Below are 8,073 nucleotides of genomic sequence, written 5' to 3'. Positions count from 1 at the left end.
CCCAGGTACATGCCCTTTTCCGGAATCGAACCCGGGACCTTTCAGTCCGCAGGCCGACGCTCTATCCACTAAGCCAAACCGGTTTCGGCAACAAAGATATATTTTTGGGGGGAAATAAGGGAAGGGAAGACTTACCAAGGGGCACTCCAGTCTAGGGATATAAATATCCCAAACCCCACCAGGCAGGACACTCGGGTCCGATTCGGCCAGCTTAGTTGCCTGCTCAGGTCCTCTCTGAATGTATTGCTTTCCTACAAATAATTCCTTGCCTGTTTTTGCTGTTTTTTTTGTTGCCTTTTGTTTGACTTTATTTGTACAAGCAAGATAAAAAGAGGGGATACAGAGGACTGTCTCTGGCCAGAAGTTATCTCCGGCCAGAGACCTCATTGTCCACCGCTGACAGATTAACCATAAAGGGATGCCAGGAACTTTTTTGGGTGATGAAAAATGCTGTGTATCTCAACTGTGTGGTTACATGACTGTATACTGTGAGGTGGCCCAGAAAAGCGGCGAAGAGAACAAAGAGAACCGAGTGAATCAGAAAGAAAAAGGAGAAGTTTATTTGCGTTCTCGGGCGAGACCCACTGACCCAAAAGGTGGGGTCAGTGAATGTCGCGCCTCCAGGGAGGGAGGGGGATCTTTTTATTCAGGTGTTTGGTGAGGGCGGGGGGCCTGAACTGAGGAAGTCTGCATCGCAGGGATCATCTTGACATTCAACTGAGAAAAGTCTCAGCTGCAGGGGAGTGGGCGGAATATTCTGGACGAAGTTCTTATCTTATCTGTGTGGGGGTATGTGAATTCAGGGGTCTGGCACGTTGATCTGTGAGAAATTCCAGGGGAAGTCCATTATCTCATCACATGCCTGCATGCATCCGAACCTGGGCTCTCTCCGACCTAACATATACATTTGTCAAAATTCAGAACTGTACACCAAAGGAAGGTGAATTTTACTATATGTAAATTATATCTCAATAAACCTGACTTTTAAAAAAATGCTTGTTGCAAAAGCACTATCTCAGGCTTCACATCATAGGGTGCAAAAGAAATTAATGTTTTCAGGGACCCACACTGCTACCAAACTCAAGGAGTTTGCCACTTGGGGTGCTCTATTCAAAAATGAGGCATGGGCCCTAGCTTGTTTGGTTCAAGCGTCAGCCTGCCGACAAAACGGTCCCAGGTTCAATTCTGGTTAAGGGCATATACCTAGGTTGCAGGCTTCTTCCTGGCCCAGGCCCTGCAGAAAGCAACCAATTGATGTGTTTCTCTCACACCAATGTTTCCCTCTCTTCCACTCTCCCTAAAAATCAATGGAAAAATATCCTCAGGTAAGGATTAACAATAAATAAAATTTTTTAAAAAATATATTTTATTGATTTTTCACAGAGAGGAGGGAGAGAGATAGAGAGTTAGAAACATCGATGAGAGAGAAACATCGATCAGCTGCCTCTTGCACATCTCCCACTGGGAATGTGCCCGCAACCCAGGTACATGCCCTTGACCGGAATCGAACCTGGGACCTTTCAGTCCGCAGGCCGACGCTCTATCCACTGAGCCAAACCGGTTTCGGCTAAAAAATTTTTTTAAAAAAGAAAAGAGCCCTTGTTTTGGCTCAGTGGATGGAGCGTTGGCCTGTGGACTGAAGGGTCCCAGGTTCAATTCCACTCAAGGGCACATGCCTGGGTTGTGGGCTGGATCCCCAGTAGGGGGTGTCAGGAAGCAGCCCATCAATGATTCTCTCTCATCATTGATGTTTCTATCTCTGTCTCCCTCTCCCTTCCTCTCTGAAATCAATTAAAAAAAATAAAAAATACAAGAGACGTGGTTGTCACAAGGTAGTTTTATTTACTTGCAGCAAGTAAATGAGACAAGGGATTAATATCCAAAGTTCTGACTCCTGGAAGGGAGGCTTAGCCATTGCTTATGTACACGATTAGGTCAATTACATGTTGATTTCTTCTTTGCAGTTGGCTACTTCTACCAGGTTGAGTTCCCATCAGCTTATCCTGTTTACTGCTTGACCTACAAAATGCTGTGCTATCCTATATAATAAAAGGATAATATGCAAACCAACCAAACGGTGGAATGACCGGTTGCTATGACATACACTAACCATCAGGGGGCAGATGCTCAATGCAGGAGCTGCCCCCCGGTGGTCAGTATGCTCCCACAGGAGGAGTGCCACTCAGCCACAAGCCAGGCTGATCGCTAGCGGCAGCGCTAAGGATGTCCGACTGCACCTTAGGCCCTGCACCCCCTAGAGCGGGCCTGAGCCGTCAGTCGGACATCCCCTGAGGGCTCCCAGACTGCAAAAGGAAGCAGGCCAGGCTGAGGGACCCTCTCCCCCTGAGTGCACGAATATCATGCACCAGGCCTCTAGTCCTATATAATAACAGAGGAATATGCAAATTATCTGGGACACCATCACATCATGACCATTCAGCAGGGTGGGTGGGGCTGTGGGTCCCTGGGGCAGGACTCCGGGCCTGGTTCGATTTTCTCCTGGCCAGGCAGACTCCCCTGTGGTTATGCAGCCAAATCCTGACGCAGACCCGGGGTTTACTAAACTTTACTGGAGCTGCTCCCCACACCCCCACCACCTACCACAGGACCACGCTGCCTGACAGGCGGGTGGCCAGGGAGAGCTGAGTGGGGCAGGGCGGCAGGGAGCCATGGAAGGGCAGGACGGCCGGAGCCAAGTTCCCAGGGGTCTGAGGAGAGTGCCTGACAGGATCAGAGACTGCAAAGAAGGAAGAGGAAGCGGCCACAGGGAGCTCTTCCAATCCCCCTGCAAGGACACCCTACCCCAGCCACCCCAGCCTCAGGGGTAGCCGCAGCCCGCACCTACAACTCCTGATCTCTTCCCCTGCCACCCCTGCCAGGGGCGCCACAGTAGCATGCAGGCGATGACCCGTCAGTGCCCCCAGGCCCCCGTGGCTCGTGGCCTGCCACTGCCAGGCCTCGTCCGCTGGGGCCAGGCACACCTCTCCTCCCTACAACTCCAGACCTGGGTGGAGGCTGGCCCGAGTGGCCCCCCAGGGTCAGACCCCTCCCCCACTCAACAGCAGCAGAAGTGCGCTGAACCTCGCTGGGGACGCGGCTAAACCCGCCCTCCTAGCCTGCCTGGCCCGGCCCTGGCCCAGCTCCCGCCCAACTCCAGGAGATTAGAGCCCCGCCCTGAGCACCTACAGCTGTGAAACGGCCACATACACTTTAAAGAATGGCGCCAAGCAGGGAGGTTTGACAGCTACTCCCCCTTCAGCCTCGCCATCCCCCTAGTGCCCACTTAGTACCCCCCACCCCGGCCAGCGCCTCCAGGGGCGACCACCACTGAGCCTGCCCCTCTGAGGCCTGCAGAACCCTCTGCAAAGCTTCAATAGCTACAGTCCCAGGAAACAATCATGCCCTCCTCCCCTAATCAGCACCTGCTACCTTCCCATTTAGACACTTACTTGATGAAACATTTCTTGGTTTATTAGCTTGGAACCTTCTCATGACAACCCAGTGAGGTAGGTGGAGAAGAAATTACAATTCCCATGGTATATGCGTATGTATTCAGAAATGAAGCCCAGAGAGAAAAAGTGTCAAGCCGAATGTCCCAAGGTATAGCACACAGGGGGGCAATTTGATTTTAAGTGGGAGCAATTAGAGAATGAGTTAACAGTGAATTTTTTGCATTTCTTATGGTTCTAGGGGGCCTCATCTACAGCAAATCCTATATAATAAAAGGCTAATATGCAAATAACTGAATGGTGGAATGACCAGTCACTATGATGTGCACTGACCACCAGGAGGCACTCAATGCAGGAGCTGCCCCCTGGTGGTCAGTGTGCTCCCACAAGGGGAGCGCCACTCAGCCAGAAGCCAGGCTCACAGCTGGCGAGCACAGCAGCAGTGGTGGGAGCATCTCCCACCTCCATGGCAATGATAATGATGTCTGACTGATGGCTTAATGGGCCCAAGCCATCAGTCAGACATCCCCCCCAGGGCTCCTGCACTGCAAGAGGGTGCAGGTCAGGCTGAGGGACCCACTCAAGTGCACAGATTTCATGCACCGGGCCTCTTTCTCTATATATAAAAGCCTAAGCGACCGTTATGACCAAACAACCCGACGACAGACCGGTCACTATGACACGCACTGACCACCAGGGGGCAGATGCTCAATGCAGGAGCTGTCCCCTGGTGGTCAGTGTGCTCCCACAGCCAACCTCTCACAGCCAGCCAACCTCCTGCGGTCCCTCTACCTGGCCAGCTGGTGGTCAGTGCACTCCCACTGCCAACCTCCTGCAGCTGGCCAACCTCCCGCAGTCCCTCCCCTCTGCTGGCCAGCCCCAATCAGCCCCAGTCCGAACTGGGCAAGATGGCCAAAATTGTCCCCGATTGCCAGCCAGGCCAAGGAACCCCACCCATGCACGAATTTGTGCACCAGGCCTTTAGTATTTTAATATTTAATAAGAAATAACTGTTTAGCCCTAACCAGTTTGGCTCAGTGGATAGAGCGTTGGCCTGCGGACTGAAGGGTCCCAAGTTTGATTCCGGTCAAGGGCACATGCTCAGGTTGTGTGCAGGAGTCAACCAATCAATGATTATCTCTCATCATTGATGCTTCTTTCTCTCTTTCTCCCATCCTCTCTGAAATCAATTAAAAAAAAAAAGAACTGTTTAGCCAAGCCGGTGTGGCTCAGTGGTTAAGCATCAACCCAGGAACCAAGAGGTCAATGATTTGATTTCCGGTCAGGACACATATCTGGCTTGTGTGCTCAATGGCCAGTGGGAGGTATGCTGGAGGCAGCTGATCAATGATGTTTCTCTCTATATATCCCTCTCCTTTCCTCTCTCTCAAATAAATAAATAAATAAATAAAATAATAAATATCAATAAAAAATTTTTTTAAAAAGAAATAACTGTTTAGAACTGCCCAGACCTTGAGACTATTATCCTATCTAACATCTTAAAGGAGGACACAGGTGACCCAAAACATTTGGCTCCAGCCTCAGAGAGGACCTGGAGATGAGACCAGTTTACTCCTGGTTTATTAATACCAATCTGATAGCTTTAAATGGGCTGTGAAGTCTGACCTACGTGTCCACTTCAGGTCTAGCCAAAGAGCTGGATGACCTGACATGTTTCCCATGACATATTTTTAAATTAGAGCAAGAATGCCCTAGCTGGTTTGGCTCAGTGGATACAGTGTAGACCTGCGGACTGAAGAGTCCCAGGGTTCAATTCCAATCAAGGGCACATGCCCGGGTTGTGGGCTCGATCCCCAGTGTGGGATTCTCTCTCATCATTGATGTTTCTAGCTCTTTCTCTCCCTTCCTCTCCGAAATCAATAAAAAATATATAAAGATAAAATAAAATAGTAAAAAAATTACACCAAGAAGCAAACTTCAAAATTCTTGTTTGCTAACAGTTACTGACCACTCTCCAACATCAGTCACTTATTTACATCATAACACCTATTACAACCTCTTGCTTGAAGTGTGATTGCAACATCAAGGCCTACTGCTTAAGGTGAATTTTCAGGATACTAATTACTGCCACATTCTGGAATTCCAGAGGCAATTTAACATCAAAGTTGACAATGACATCATTGTGGAGTCCTTGGAACAATGTCACAAAAAGTACTTGCATGTGTGAGATTTGAAGTAACTGGCTCAATTCATTTTGTAGGGTTTGAACCACCTGGCAAACCCACACATAACAAGTTACGATAGTTTGCATGAGGAAAAACAGAACAAAGATGTAGAAAGCTGCTTCAGTCTCACCCTGAAGAGCTACCTGTTTGTGATGGTTAATTTTATGCATCAGCTGGGCTAAAGGATGGCCAGATAGCTGGTAAAACATTTCTGAGATTGTGTGTGAGGGTGTTTTCAGAAGACAATAGCATTTAAATCAGTAGACTGAGTAACTAAGGTCGCCCTCACCAATGTGGCTGGGCATCACTAAGAGCTGGAATAGAACAAAAAGGAAGAAGGGCAAATTCTATCTCTTCTTGAGCTGGGACGTCCATCTTTTCCTGCCCTCAAACATCTGAGCTCCTGGTTCTCAGACCTTCACTCTGGGATTCACAGCAGTGGCTCCCCCCATTCTTAGGCTTTCAGACTCAGACTGAATTATACACCTGGCTTCCCTGGTTCTCCAGCTTGCAGACAGCATATCATGGGACTTTTCAGAATGGCTCCATAATCACATGAGCCATTCCTATAGTAAATCTCAAATAACTATATATATGTATATATGTGTGTGTGTGTGTGTATATATATATATATATATATATATATATATATATATATATATATTTTATTGGTTCTATTTCTCTGGAGACCTCTAATTCACATACTGTTCAACACTTGAAATAATGCAGCCATGGGACACTTAAGTGTAAGCCACAAGTGATGATACTGTGAGTGGTGAGGGGCAGGAGAATAAGAGAAGGCAAAGGGACATGTGGCCAACTGTCATATGCCAGTTCCTCCTGCATAAAAGAAGACATGAGACCTGGCAGCTGGCTTAGAGCACAGTGGTCCCTCTGCTAACATATCTTTCACGTGAAGCCAAGTTAGTCTGAGAGGGTCTGCCACCTTGAATTTTCCTAACCGTACTTTTTTTGTGCTTGTCATTCTGTAATAGAGGAAGTGGCTGTGATAGGGAAAGGCCTTCACTTTTCATCAGCTAAATTAATAAAGAAGGTGGTGCCCAGCTGGTGTGGTTCAGTGGCTGAGCATCAGCCCATAAACCAAGAGGTCACCAGTTTGATTCCTGGTCAGGGCATATGCCTGGGTCGTGGGCTTGATCCCCAGTGGGGGGCAGCAGTTTGACATTTCTCTCTCTCTAAAAATCAATAAAGACATATTTTTTTAAAAAAAGAAAAAAGAGGAGGTGGATCAGTAGGAGCCTAAACAGAACTCAACTGTCAAAAAACACGTTTCTAGCACCTCTGCAAAGGTGGGGAGAGAAGTGGGCATTCACTTTTGGAATTAAAAAAAGAAACCTACTTCACTAATAGAAAGATGCCGACAATATCCAAGTATCATTTCATGTGGACATTTGCACCTGTACAATCACTTTCTAGAATTAGGGTATTCCTCACTGAGACTTTGGGAGTGCAGTTTGCCTTCTTATAGGAGCAAAAAAATATGAATCCTGGCTTTCCCTGTCTTAAGGAAGGCATGTGACCAAGCCAGAGTACAATGCAGAAGTGGGTGACCCAGGACGGAACGGGGTAACAGCAGCCCAGATGACAGGGTACAAGGCAGAAGGTTCCCAGTCTGGATTTTCGCATCTGGTCTAGGGTCTATGTCCTGAATGCTCAGCCTCTAGCCTGCCCAACAATTCTGCCCCTCACTCTTTAAAATTCCTCCTCTGCTTAATTAATCAAACATATTATTTAATATCCTATATAATAAAAACCTAATATGCAAATCGACCCAATGCAGAATGACCAGTTGGTGGGGGACGGGGCCAGTGAGTGGGCAGCGCCAGGCCAGCCAAGGTGGGTACCAGTGGGCAGAGGGAGGGGACGGTGATGGGGGTGTGTGGCAGCGACCGGAGGTGGTGGAGGGGCAATCGGGGGCAGAGCCGGCTGCACACCCGCTGGCGCCATCCCCCAATTGCCCCGGTGGTTGCCTCCCACAGAGGACGCCAGACTGCGGCTTAGGCCCACTCCCCACGCCGTCAGTCGGACATCCCCCGAGGGCTCCTGGTGTGCGAGAAGGCACAGGCTGGGCTGAGGATCCCTGCCTCCGCGCCTCCCTGCCCACAGTGCATGAATTTTGTGCACCAGGCTTCTAGTCTTGAATAAAAGACTAGTTTGCTCAAAAATCCTTTTTTCAATGTCTACCTTATAAAAGGAAAGAATCACCTGGGTATCTGACCAGGTAATAGTAGTCACCATTAATTTGGGCCAGGAACTCACCCAAAACAGATATAATTTCAATTTGGTTTGTAAAATCATACAGTGAACACAAGTATACAATTCATCAAAAGTCATAGGAGTGAGGAGTAGAAGATGGAGAATGGATTTGGTTACAGAGGCCAAGTTGCCCTTGTGACTTTGATTGTGCCCCATCCAAT

Source organism: Myotis nattereri (genome assembly GCF_964212035.1).
Source record: "Myotis nattereri genome assembly, chromosome: 15".
NCBI lineage: Eukaryota > Metazoa > Chordata > Mammalia > Chiroptera > Vespertilionidae > Myotis > Myotis nattereri.
This window is presented reverse-complemented; position numbering follows the sequence as displayed.